This window comes from Malaclemys terrapin, chromosome 1, assembly GCF_027887155.1.
Source record: "Malaclemys terrapin pileata isolate rMalTer1 chromosome 1, rMalTer1.hap1, whole genome shotgun sequence".
In the NCBI taxonomy this organism is placed as follows: Eukaryota; Metazoa; Chordata; order Testudines; family Emydidae; genus Malaclemys; species Malaclemys terrapin.
In genome coordinates this window covers 347681616-347695933 of record NC_071505.1, presented here as the reverse complement: position 1 = coordinate 347695933, position 14318 = coordinate 347681616, and the positions used below count along the sequence as shown (strand labels likewise).

General features: G+C 52.7%; 1 pseudogene; it reads right to left on the bottom strand.

Annotated features, from left to right (window-relative positions):
• Positions 1-4692: 4692 nt before the first annotated feature.
• LOC128843906 (olfactory receptor 51G2-like) lies at positions 4693-12161 on the bottom strand (annotated as a pseudogene).
• Positions 12162-14318: the final 2157 nt, after the last annotated feature.

Here is a 14318-nt window from a genome sequence, read left to right as displayed (position 1 = left end):
CTCCCAATAAAATCCCAGGAGCTGGTGCTGCTGGCCGTCTCTCAAGCAGAGCACCCACAAACGAAGGCACTGAGGGTTGGTTAGTGGACATTTCTGGTCACACAGTCCATCGGTGGCAGAGACACTGTTTCCCTCTGCACTGGGCTACAGAGCCTCCTGTTGTAAGGAACAGGGTAATGCCATGGTCAGGTGGACAGAACAGTGACTGACTTGCAGAGTCACAGATTCCTCAGGTACAGCTCAGAGGGTCTCCTCCTCTTGTTCAGGCATGAGACATGCACACACCAGGTAAGCAAGGCCATGTACATTCTTAATAGAAAGGGGTGTGACCCAAGCCCAGCTCCAAATGCCTGCTGCTAGTTCTGTAGTGGACCCAAACAAACCCCCTCCCTCAGATCCAGCTCCCCCCAAACTTGGTAATGATGGAAATTTGGATGCAGGGTATCTAGAGCACTAGAGCGGCTCTCAGTGCTCATGGAGACGGTCGGGGTCAGGATCAGACCGAGGGGCAGCCCAGCAGGGCTCTGTTCAGCCAGGTAACACTCTCCAGATCCTTCGCTCTCTGAAATCACGTCCTGATCCCCCTCTTACCGAGCTGCAGGAGGGGCCCAGAACTCCCACATCAGAGGGGGCTGTGCTAATGACAGGCCTTATCACCAAGGGGTGTTGGGAAGAGTTCAGGTTCTCCACCCACTGCCCCTAATCATCCCTATGGGGCACACAGAGCTGAAATCTCTCTACGGCACTTAGCTCTGGCCCCAGTTATTGTAGCGTCCCAGTGCCTTACAATCTGTAACATGTTTATCAGTATAACACCCCTGGGCAGATCCCAAGACCAGAAGACACCATTGTGATCCTTTAGTCTGACCCTCTGCATAGCACAGACCAGAGACCTGCCCCCAAGATTACTCCTAGGGCAGAGCGGTTAGAACAACATCCTGCCTTGATTTAACAGTTCTCAGTGATGGAGAATCTACCACGGCCATTCATAAATTGTTCCAATGGTTAATTACCCTCACTGGTAAAAAAATTACACCTTAGTTGCAGTCTGAATGTGTCAAGCTTCAGCTTCCAGCCATTGGATCATGTTACAACTTTCTCTGATAGATTGAAGAACCCATTGTTAAATGATTGCTCCTCATGCAGCTGCTTACAGAGTGTGATCAAGTCGCCCCTTCCCCTTCTCTTTGTTAAACTAAATAGATTGAGCTCCGTGAGTCTCTCACTAGGAGGCAGGTTTTCTAATCCTTTCATCCAGGGCCAGCTCTAGGTTTTTTGCCACCCCAAGCCAAAAAAAAAAACAATCCTGAGTGCCGCCGCCGAAGCGTGAAAAGTGCTGCCCCAAAGGGCCAGAGTGCCGCCCCTGCAAAACTGCTGCCCCAAGCACATGCTTGGAGCACTGGTGCCTAGAGCCGTCCCTGCTTTCATCATTCTCTGGGCTCTCTGAGCCCCTCTCTAATATATCACCATCCTTCTTGAACTGTAGACACCAGAACTGGACACAGGTTTCCAGCAGTGGTCACACCAGGGCCAAATACAGAGGTAAAATAACTCCTCTGCCCCTACTCGAGATTCCCCTCTTTGTTCATCCCGGGTTGCACTCACTTTTTCATCTATAGCACCACACTGGGAGCTCGTGTTCAGCTGATTATGACCCCCAAGTCTTTTTCAGAGTCACTGCATCCCAGGATTGGGTCCTGCATTCAGTAAGGATGGCCAGCATCTCTTGCTCCTAGATGTACACCTCTACATTGAGCCGTCTTAAAACACATGCTGCTGAGGCATGGAGGGACTAAGTGAGTTGCCCAAGGTCACAGAAGAACTCTGTGGAAGAGCCTAGAACTGAAGCCAGTTCTTCTGAGTCCCAGGCCAGCACTTTAACCCCTGAACCATCCTTCCTCTCTGGGACTAGGGGTTGGGGAGGGAGCAGCTGGAAGCTCAGCATGCTGAGATTACCAGAAACTCAGGGAATTAAACTCCTGTGACATCACTAAACAGGAACCCAAGAACAATTCCTTTTCCCAGACGATAACGCTGAGTCATGCTTTCTCCTGGATCTATTCAGGGACAAATCCATTGGTGAGGGCACAGAGCTGGGTCACAGTGAACAAGCAACTCCACATGAGCTCCGAGTGTGACTCAAAATGGGCTAATGTGACCCATAGAGACATAGGCCTGGAAGGGACCTCCTGGGTCCAGGATTCTAGTTTCCTGCTATCATAGGAGACCCTGGCATATCACCCCGTGCATAAGCCTCTGTAAGCAGGGTCTGAGTGAGTTCTCCCCTGACAGCTAGCTGGGAGAGGGAGAGACTTCGGGAGCAAACTGTATTTACATAAACACACCTACTCTGCCTAGATATCCAGCCGATAGCCTGGGGTTCCTCAAAGTGATCAGCTTTGGCTGGTGTTGGGTTACAAATCACTGTAGTACTAAATGCAGGGGATAGTGAAATGTTGTTATTATTGTTGTTGTCTTTATTGTATGAATAAAGGGGAGCAGATCTGTGCTTAACGTGTCCCCAGTGAGGGGGTCCTCTGAGATGAAAGAAACTCACTAAGCTAGGGGCTAGAATGACAGAGCCCTGTGAAAGTGAGAGGGCTGCTACAATAAAACCAGGATATATCGCTTCCCGGCTCTTTGAGCTCTGGTCAAGTGAAAAATTCTCTAAGTTATCTCTTTACCCTCTAAACCAGGTCCTTTCCTGTCTTGGGGGGAGTCTTACAATTGCCCCACTCTTCAAGCTGGGAACAACACCCCATCTATGCTAAATGCTTATCACCAAGCAGATCTGACTGGACACCTCAGTCTTTTCCGTTCGGGTGCTTGTGACCAGAGCTATAGAGTCACCCCCAGCCTCCTTTAAACTAGTAGGTTTATTAGCAAACAGCGCAAAGCATTGGAGAAAATGGTTATAAAATAGCAGGCAGCAGTCTACACTTATCTATCTCACGTCTCACTACAAGCTAAGTTAGACAGGCTTTGCTTTGGAGACAGAGAAACAGAACTGGCCCAACTTACATTGTCTTGGGAAACCAATGAGCTCTTGGGACCCAGCCTAGTTTCCCGGTGTCTCTGAGAGCATCTTCCCATGTGTTTGCTCCTTTCTTGTGGAAGCAGCCATTGCTAAAACCCATGTGAGACTGGACCCAGTCACCATAGTGCTCAACAGTGTCCATGGTAAAGAGCCAACTTGATTTAGTTGGGGATTGGTCGTGCTTTGAGCAGGGGGTTGGACTAGATGACCTCCTGAGGTCCCTTCCAACCCTGATATTCTATGACTCTATGAAGCTGACCTTTTCCCTGAGAGTGCATTCTCCCAGCCAGACGTCTAAGATGATGCCCCAGTGACCATTGCTACATATCTTATCAGTTAGACCCATTCAACCTCAATGGCTGCAAACACCATTTTGGTGCCTGTGCTGAAACGCTCGGCCTCTCTATGATACTCCAACGATCCCCTCAGAAATCCAATACTATCCCTCTCTATCACCCCCAATCACCCGCACATCTGCCACAGACACCAAGGTGCTGGAGTCTCAGGGCTTCCCAGAAGCCAGCTGTCACAGAAGGCTGTGGTAAGGGGCCTTTTATAGAGAAATGTTAGAGGTGTTGCTCTGTGGAACCTTGACATAGCACTGATCTCAGAGTATCTGAGCACCTGGAAAGTGTTTATCCTCCTGCCACATCTGTGAGGCAGGGCAGGGCTATTATCCACCTGTGCAGAGGCTCAGAGACAGCCAATGGCTTGCCCATGGTCACACATGTCAGGGAATCGAACCCAGCTGCCTTGAGTCACAGAGCAGTGCCCAGAGCACAGGCCCAGCCTTCCAGACATCTGAGCGGTGACAGGCCTGGCTGGATTCTCTGCTGTGCCAGCAGAGCTCCCCCGTGTGCGGCAGAGAGTGGGGATGGCCAGGAGCCAGTTACAGGGTTTTGATTCTCTGGCCTGTTCTCCCCCTGCCTGAGCGGAGTTTAGAGCAGCCTGGGGGCTGGGCTGACCTCTGCCCAATAGTGACGGCTTCCAAGAGCATGGCACAGTCTAGCCAAGTCCCTGTGGACAGGGGCCTCCCCAGAGTGTCCCCTTGGGGCCTGTGGTAGCCCTGCAGGTGCCCTGCCCTTCCCTCAAAGGTACTTGCAATGACTAACTCTCAGCCTGGGATACTTAAAAAAGGAGCCCCCTCCGTGGGGTCACATTCATTCAGTCTTCTCCAAAACACAAGGTCTCCTAACCCCCAGCCCCATCCTCCTCTTTTACTCAAGAGCCCCCCACCACCCTGCCAGCAGGGCCCAGCATTGGTTCAAACTTCCCACATCCCTATTCATCCTTTTCCCCTGAAGCCCCGCCCCCTACCCCATCTCTTCCCATTAAGCCCTGTCCCCTGCTCCTCCACTTCCCCCGATGCTCCACCTCCCAGCCAGGCCAGAGTCGGGCCATGGTAAAAGCTGCCCCAGGAGCACAGGTTGCTGTGGGGAACCCTGGACTCTCCACTTTCCCTGGGTTGTACATCCTGGGGGAGGGGCCTAAAATGTGGAGGGTCTGGGGCTCCTCACAGTGGCTCTGGCTCTCTGGCAGCTCATACCACAGCCTGGCTCTGGCTTCCAGCCTGGAGATAGGGCAGAGGGAGGGACCTCAGGGGTAGAGGATCCAGGCTGTGGAATAGGTGCCTGTGTTTTTTGTCTCTTGACCCTTCACTTGACAAATGCCCTGATTATCCTCTGACGAAGATGTTTGCTTTTCACGCTGTACACAATTGGATTTATGAGCGGTGGGACCAGCAGGTAGAAATATCCCAAGACCATTTGAAGCAAGTGAGAAGAGTTGTTACCAAATCTGTGTATCACAGCCAGGCCGATATCTGGTGTATAGAAAAGCAGGATGGCACAAAGGTGGGAGACGCAGGTGTTCAGGGCCCTAAGGAACTCCTCGTGTGATGCGATGCTCACCACTGTTTTGAGGATCATCACATAAGAGAGGAAGATGAGCAGCGAGTCCAAAACCATCGTTAAGAATCCATCAGACAAACCATAGATGTTGTTGACTGTGATATCCGCACAAGCCATCTTCATGACATCCAGGTGCACGCAGTAGGAATGGGAGAGGACATTGTCTTGACAGTATCAGAACCATTTCAGGAGAATGGGGCGTGGGAATGAAGTGGCCACCGCTCTGAGCACAAACACCAGTCCCATCTTGGCTATTCTTGGTGGAATTAAGATGGCAGCATATCTCAGTGGGTTAGAGATTGCGATGAAGCGGTCAAAGGCCATCAACAACAGCACGGAGGATTCAAATTTTGCAAGCGAGTGGATGAAGAAGAGCTGGACAAAACAGGCATCGAGGCTGATCTCCCTAGAGTTGAACAAGTATATGCCCAGTATCGTCGGCATGGTGGATAGCGATAAGCCAAGGTCTGTGACGACCAACATGGAAAGGAAAATGTACATGGGTTCATGGAGGCTTGAATCTGTTTTTACAATGAACAGAATGACTGAATTTCCTACTATCGAAATAACATACATTAAGCAAATGGGGATAGAGATCCATAGGTAGACGTCTTCCTGCCCAGGTATCCCGGTGAGAAGGAACACTGCAGCATTGAAGTTGATGTCATTGACAGCTGAAATAATGTACTGGGCATTTTGAACTTTCCTTCCTGAAAGGAAAAAGAACAGGAGACTAGATGATAATTAGCGAGGCAGCTTTCTGCTCTCAGTGGAAGTCTAGAGACTCCCAGGAGCTCAATGAAGATCAGCAAAAACATATCCTTGGATCCAAGGATAGGAAGATAGGCACTGCCACACTAGATCAGACCTGTAATCCATCTAGCCCACTATCCAGTGACCAGTTCCAGATGCTGCAGTGGAAGGTGGAAGAAGCCCTGCAATAGGCAGCTATGAATAACCTGCTCCTAGGGACAGTTTCCCCCTGACACCCACTAGTTAGACATATTTTGTGGTGTGAATCAAGAAAATGTAGAGCCCTTCCAAGACTCTTTTTTTAAAAATCCTCACAACTGTAATTGGAATTTCTGGTCACCCATATAAACATCCCGTCCCTCTTTGAATCCTGCTAAGCTCTTGGCCCCTTTGATATATTGTTGCTGAAAGTTCCACAGGCTACGTGAGCACTGAGTGATATTACAATTGCGACCTTCACACAGACACCCTTTCTAGCCCTCCACTTCTGAGTGTTGCCCATTGTATCATGACAGGGGTATAAACACATGGCAAGTGAATGGTGAAAACAGTCATTGCATTTATCTGTCCTGCACTGAAGCTATTTATAAATGTGTTTCATTGTCTCATTATATGTATATTCTTTATTTGCTCCACTCCTGAGAGTTCAAATTATGCCAGTACATGGGATAAATTCTTATGTCCAGGTTCTTAATTCAATAAAATTGACTTCAACCACGTCACTCCAGATTTACATGTGCAATTGTGATCAGAACCGGGCTCGATTAACTTTCCCTTAACTCAGGCTCCCATTAATACACTCTGACCCCCAGGAATCCCTCCATGGGAAGCTGAAGTGCTTGGCCTGGCCAATGTTCCCTGACTCCAGAGAGTTTGATCATCCTACAACCTTCCCGTCATCCTCACAGGACCTGCATCCTCTCCCCAGGCATATGTCTGTAGATATTTTTTGGTAAATTACAAGCTTACACAGACAGTTACTTCAGCTGGCGGAGGAGGGGATGGTGTCACAAATGGGCGAATATGCAAACACTAGGTTTACACTAATATCCAGTTGACTATGCATATACTTGAGCCATGCTCCTGTAAGAGAACATGGCACAAATTACATACAACCACCATTACACTCCCCTTTCAGCTCCTGTATTTGCTTAAACACAGACCAGCAGTTCAGTTCTCTCGGGACTTTGTGGAAAGACTTGTACAAGTCTTGCAGAGTGATTAGACTACTAGATTAGATTACAACCCTGAATAGAAGTGTTAGAAACAACTTCTGGTCAGTTACCAGGAGACAGTATCATACAACTGTTCACCGAACAAAGAGTTAATAGCACAAACCCGTTGCACACAGTATTTGGAATACATTTGACATACTTTCGAAAGATAAAACCATTAAGCAGTAAAGTTTCCACTGCTCCTTCCTGTAGAGATTCCAACTAGTCTGCTCCTGGCTTTTGATATTCATTCAGATCATGAACGTTTGGTTTGTATCTTTTCAAGTAGGAAGGCAAGTGTCTTTATGAAGCATGCTTGTACATTCCCTTGGGGGCAACTTCGCCATCAGGGAAGCTCAGCTGCTTGGCTTAGTGTGCACCAGCTTTAACCCCGTCACGGCCAATGGCAAACTGCAGGAGCCCAAGTCACAGGGGATGGGTGGTGATGCTGCCCAACTGGACGGCAGCGCCAGCCCTGCTGCAGGCTCTATTCCGGGGTTCTAGTCACAGGGCTACCTCGGGGACAGCCAAGTTGATACGATGATGCTGACACAGCTGTGAGCTTTCCACAATAAAATTAATGAATAAGTAAATTAATAATAAAATAACATAGGAGCAGATTACATAGGACCCATGATAGCTTATGCCCAATTAAATTTGTTAGTCTCTAAGGGTACATCTACACTACAGGGGAGAGTCGATTTAAGATACGCAAATTCAGCTACGTGAATAGCGTAGCTGAATTCGGCGTATCGCAGCCGACTTACCCCGTTGTGAGGACGGTGGCAAAATCGACTTCTGCGGCTTCCCATCGGCGGCTCTTACTACCACCTCCGCTGGTGGAGTAAGAGCGCCGATTCAGGGATCGATTGTCGCGTCCCAATGGGACGCGATAAATCGATCCCCGAGAGGTCGATTTCTACCTGCCGATTCAGGCGGGTAGTATAGACCTAGCCTAAGGTTCTACAAGTACTCCTTGTTGTTTTTGAAATGTAGAGTCTGTCATCTGGATTTCCTCAGAACCTGAAAAGATCACAGAGTCTCAACCCTCAATCAATTGCTTGTCAGCAAACAAAAGTCTAGTAGAGACAACACCGGAGCTATGAGCTGGGAAGAGCCTGTTTCTGGGCTCCAGACATATTGCTGAGTTCACAATGCTGAAAATCTCTTCAGACTGACAGGCACAGACACCGCTGGGGAAGTCTCAAGGCCCTTGGCCTGCCTGGGTCCCCTTCAGAGCAGGAAGGCTTGGGGTCAGAAACAGGGGAAGACTGTTGTTTGAAAACGCTCTTATTCTCGGCTGTTCGGCTTTAGTCCTACTGTTCAGATTAAACAGTAGTTTGGTTCCACTTGTCTCCCACTAGTCACAGACTCCCAGAGGGAAGAACCATAGCTGCCGAACCCACTCGGACCTGCTCGGCAAGCACAGTCCACCCGAACTGTGCGGTAGCCCAGGGCCCAGTCTTAGGGTGGGAGGATCGCGGGACTCCACCCCATGAGAGGGCAGAATATGAGGCCTGACATCTGGCACTCAGAGACCAGAGGGGGGGAGAGATGTAGGTAGCTCTGTAACCTGGAGGGGTATCTGGAGGGCAGAAATGCTGAATCCCTCAGCCGCTAAGGAAACACTAATATGCCCTCTGAGACCTGTTTTCTGAATTTCTGCTTTCACAATCGAGCCAGAGAATAAAATCTTTGAAAATGCATTTGCTGGTTCAATTTGCAGAAGCAAATAAACCTGAGGTAGTTTGGAAACTAGACACTGATATTCTGTGGGGTCTCCTCTCGCTCAGCCCCTGGCAGGATCGGGCCCAGAGCACACGGAATCTCTAGAAATGGGCCCCTTGAGAAATCCTGACTTGGGGCATCGGGGTTTTAACACTTTGAGGTCGCTTTCAATGTGAGATGTCTGTGTTGCTTGAGCAGCCCACCGTGGAGCATGGGCAGATGCAGGGGAGGGGTTCCCAACCTACATACCGCTGCCTGTCCTCCAGCCCCGTCACTGAGTCACCCCAGCAGCCCAGCCGAGTTCTCTGCTGCTGCACAGAACATCTGCAAATGGAAACAGCCTGCAGCCTTTCCCCTTCACTTTGCAATTTAAAGACAGTGAAACCTGCCAACGTACCCAATTCCTGCTAGAAGGGGAGCCGCTGACACCAGAGGTCTTCACCCTAAAGGACAAGGAGTCATCAGAGAGGTTGCAGGGCAGCAGGCAGTATCTGTTCAGCTAGGAAGGCAAGTGTCTTTATGAAGCATGATTCACATTCCCTTGGGGGCCACTTGGCCATCAGGGAAGCTCAGCTGCTTGGCTTAGTGTGCAACAGCTTTAACCCCCGTCATGGCCAATGGCAAACTGCAGGAGGCCAAATCACAGGGGATGTGTGGTGATCCTACCCAACTGGACTGCAGTGCCAGCCCTGCTGCAGGCTCTGTTCCTGGAATCTGGGCTTGTCGTCACAGGCTTACCTTGGCGGTGGCCAAGTTGTAACGATGATGCTGACACAGCTGTGCGCTTTCCATAATGAAATTAATTAATAATAAAATAACATAGGACCAGATTTCTCCTCGGCAGCCCCCATCCTACATTACAAACCCCGCATGCAGGTGAGGGAAGGGAGATTCCACAAGGCCCCCTACAGAGAAATTTCCTTCGGATCATTCCAGTAGGGGAGGTCCCTTCCTTTCTCCCTGACGACTAAACAGTGGGCCACAGGATCCAGGGATCCCCAAATTTATACACAGATCTCAGTGATCCACTGGTAGCTCGGCCCCCCACCCACAATCTGTACGCTCCCACAACCACTCTAGGACCCTCTCCAGCTCCCTGCTAGAACAGGTTTATCGGTGATGTGCTACCAGGGCGTGTCACAGTAGCCACTGCCCACAGGATCTGCTGAAGGGGCGTTGTACAGGGTGGTGGGTGCTGTAGAGAGATGAGAAGGCTGGTTAGAGTAGCTGATGGGCACAGTACCCCAGCCACAGACTGGTCCGGAGGTTTCAACCTTTCCATACCCAGAGTGCAGCCATAGACTCCATCAGTGCCACCTTCATTTATGTTATGAGGAAGAGGCAGATGAAAAGGCTCCAGTTTCTCTTGGGGATCCAGGCAGCTGCAGCTGGGCAGCATCACGGCAGCTGAGCTTTCAGAGAAAAATGATCCATTTTCTATGAAAACTCACCCCAGAAAATGGAGAAAAAGGAAACATTTTCATTTGTGTCAAAATGTTCATGGGGGGGAAATCCTCTCTCTTTTCCATCCCAGCTCTACTCAACCTCTCCCTTGTGCTACAGGACCACACCCCGAGGTGGGAGCCAGACCTCATCAGCCTCCTATACTGAGCAGATCTTGGGTGTCTCTAGGGTGGCTACGCCAGTTCTATAGCAGAGGGAGCCCGTGGAAATGGCTTGTCTGCAGCCGCACATCCATCAGTGGAACATAAGAACGGACACATCTGGTTCATCTAGCCCAGTGTCCTGCCTTGACAATGGCCCATGCAGATACTTCAGAGGGAATGAACAAAACAGGTCAATTATCGAGTGATCCATCCCCTGTTGTCTGCTCCCAGCATCTGGCAGTCCGAGGTTTAGAGACACCCAGAGCATGGGGCTGCATCCCTGACCATCGTGGCTACTAGCCAATGATGGAGCTCTCCTTCAGGAACTTATTTTTTGAACCAGTTATACTTTTGGTCTTCACAACATCCTTTGGCAATTAGTTCCACAGGTTGACTGTATGTTGTGTGAAAAAATACTTTCTTTTTTGTTTTGAACCTTCTACCTCTTGATTTCATGGGTGACCCCTGGCTCTTGTGAAGGGGTAAATAACACTTTCTTATCGACTTCCTCCACATTACTCATGATTTTATACACCTCTATTATATCTCCCCTGAGTCGTCTCTTTTCCAAGCTGAATAATCCCAATCTTTGTAATGGCTCCCCACCGCCCCAGAAGGGGAAGAGCCCATCCGGAGGCCGGAGTGGGCGGAGCTAGGGAGTTCTGAGCCCTCCCCTGAGAGAGTCAGGCAGCAACCCGGAAGTATAAAACCGGGACCTCAGAACTCAGTCTGGCCCCAGCAGCCAGAGAGACCAGATGTCTCCAGCCTAGCTCGGGGCTGGGAAACCGCCGCGGACCGGAGTGACCGCCAGGCCTGCCCTGCGCCCGCTATCCTGAGGAATCGCCGGGCCTGCCCTGCGCCCACTACCCCGAGGAGCCGCCGAGCCTGCCCTGCGCCCGCTACCCCGAGGAGCCGCCGGGCCTGCCCTGCGCCCTCTACCGAGAGGAGCCGCCAGGCCTGCCCTGCGCCTCCTATCCGGAGGAGCTCCCAGACTTGCCAAACGATCCCTGGCCGGACGAACCCATGGTCCAGGATCCCCCCGAGGCCGACGCCAGCATCCAGATAGGCCCAGAGGGGGAATCTGGAAGTAGCCCGGGGGCAGCCGACCCCAGTCTGGCTGCAGCACGGCCAGAGCCGATGTCAGTGTGTTGCAGCCAGGGTCCCCACTGACGAAGCAGCGGGTCTTCTGCCGCTGTTAGGGCCCCAGGCTGGGACGCAGTGGAGTGGGAGGGCCTGTGTCCCCCATGCCACCCAACCTGTGGGTGGCAATCTACCCCTCTCCCAGGCCTGTTGAGGCTCAGGCCTATCACTGTGGCTCAGCCCTGCCTGAGGGCCTGAGCTTTGCCTCCATGTTTGTTGCCCTGCCCTGACCTAGGGCCTGGGCTTAAGTACTTTATTTGCTGTGGGTCAGCCCTGCCTGAGGGCCTGAGCTCTGCCTCAGTGCTTGTTGCCCCGCCCTGACCTAGGGCCTGGGCTTAAACACTTTGTTCACTGTTGCTCAACCCTGACTAAGGATCTGAGCCTTGACCTAATGCTGGTGTCCGCCCTGAGCCGGGGTCGGGTTTCCTGTATCTTTCAGGCCTGCAAGGGCTGCCGGGTGAGACCCTGCAGCCAGACAAAGCACTCAAGCCCCAGCAGGTAGTGAGTCGGTATGTCTCCCCGCTGCCCCCGGAGCGGGTCGAGCCCCGGCAAACTCCTGTACACGTGGTACCAGAAGTGGGGAGTTCGATCCCTTGGCCCTGTGAGAAGGGTCTGAGGGGGACGAGTCTCCCCAAAGGAGACCATGGAGATGGAGCGGCTGTTTCAACTGCAACAGCAGCAGCAGCAACGTGTCACTCAACTCCAACAGCAGCAGCAACTCATTCAGCAGGTGGGAGACCAGCTGCAGCAACTGGTGACTACAATGCCGCATCCCGTAGACCTGCAGCCAGGGGACGGGGCTGGATCGCCCCGCACTGCCGTCCCGGTGCGGCTAACCAAAATGGGCCCCGATGATGATCCTGAGGCATTTTTGGTAACATTCGAATGGGTGGCACTGGTCGCCGGGTGGTCCCAGGTCCAATGAGCCACCCTTCTGGCCCCCTACCTAACCGGGACTGCCCAGATGGCTTACCGGGGGCTGGCTATGGAAGATGCCAGGGATTACAGCCGGGTGAAGGCCGCAATCTTGAACACATTAGACGTCAGCCCAGAGACGTTTCGGCAGCGGTTCCGGAGCCAAATGTACCCTGCAGGCATCCGACCCAGGCTGGTGGCCCAAGCCCTAAAGGAGGCATATAGGCGGTGGCTACAGCCTGAATTGAAGACCGCAGAGGAGGTGACCGAGCAAGTTATCCTCGAGCAGTTTGTCCACATCCTCCCAACGTGAGGAGGGCCTGGGTGCTCCGCCACCAGCCGGCAACATTAGCTGCGGCCATCGCGCTAATGGAAGACTTCCTCGTGGCCGAATCCCCCGTGGGACCCACCCTCCAACGTCAGAATCCTGGACTGGAACGCCCGCACACCGAACGGTGAGGGGACACCCCGACCGGGCTGCAGAACCTGGGCCGCGGGCAAGAGACCCACCCGGGACCTCGATTCAGATGCCCGGAACCTCCCCCTTGACCTGGACCGGTCTCCCCCGGGCCAAGTGGCATGAGAATTCCCCAGAGTCCCGCTAGGAGTCCAACGGGAGCCCCCTCCCATGGGGGTCGTCCTGACCTCGGGCCCTGCTTCCGCTGTGGGAAATCGGGTCACTTGCAACGGGACTGCACTGACATGGACTGTAGCTTCAGTCAGATCTGTGCAGGGGACGCCAGAGCCCGACTACCACAGGCTCCCAAGATAACGATCCCGGTCATTGTGGGTCACCACTCCACCCAGGCCCTGATCGACTCAGGCTGCGGCCAGACACTGGTTCGCCAGGCGTTGGGACCTAAGGTGGACCCCCACTTGGGGACAATTCACTTGCAGTGTATCCATGGGGATGTCCGGCCGTACCCTAGTGCCTGGGTCAGGTTAACCGTGGCTGGCGTCACCCGCCGAATAGTTGTTGGCTTAGGCCCTCGACTGGCGTACCCGGTGATCCTGGGGTGGGATTGGCCCGCCTTTGAGGAAGTCCTCCGGTCAACCCCGGCCTTGGAGGGAGAGTCCCAGGGGGCCCTACCGGGGGAGGAGCCCAGGACCCCCGAACCCGAATCAGGAACCGAAGAAGCCGACAACTCCTGGTCTGAGCCCGAGGTGGAGCCCCGCCTCCAGACCGATTTCTGTCGTGACCAGAGAGCGGACCCAACCCTCAGTGAGGCCTATGAACAACTAGCGGCAGTCGATGGGACCATCATCGACCCCCAACGGGCGACCCAGTGGCCCCACTTCGAACTACACCGGGAACGTCTGTATCGGGTGGACCGTGACCCCCGCACAAAGGAGCCCCAAACGCAGCTGCTGGTACCGCGGTGTCACCGGCGTGCTGTGATGAAGCTGGCACATGACATCCCAGCTGCTGGACATCTGGGCCAGGAGAAGACCCTTGCCAGGATTCTAACGCGGTTCTTCTGGCCCAGTGTTCACCAGGAGGTGAGGAACTATTGTAGCTCCTGTCCGGAGTGCCAGGTAGCGGCTCCGCAACGGGTACCCAGGGCACCTCTGGTCCCCATGCCAGTAACGGAAACCACCTTTGAACGGGTGGCCATGGACCTGGTGGGCCCCCTCCCAAGAAGTGCGTCAGGGTTCCAATATGTCCTGGTCATCATGGACTACGCCACCCGTTTCCCCGAGGCCATTCCGTTACGGAGCACCACGGCCCGGACCATCCCCGGAGAATTGGTGAAGGTCTCCGCTCGGGTGGGTTTCCCCCATAAAATCCTTATGGATCAAGGAACGAATTTCACCTCCCACTTGTCGCAGCAGGTCTGCAAGCTTCTAGGGGTCAAACAATTACGGACCTCCGTCTACCACCCGCAGACAGACGGGCTGGTAGAACAATTTAATCAGACCCTCAAAGAAATGTTGCGGAAGTTTCCCCCGGAGGAACTGCGCCGGTGGGACCAGTTGCTTCCCCCCTGCTGTTAGCCATCCGCGAGGTACCCCA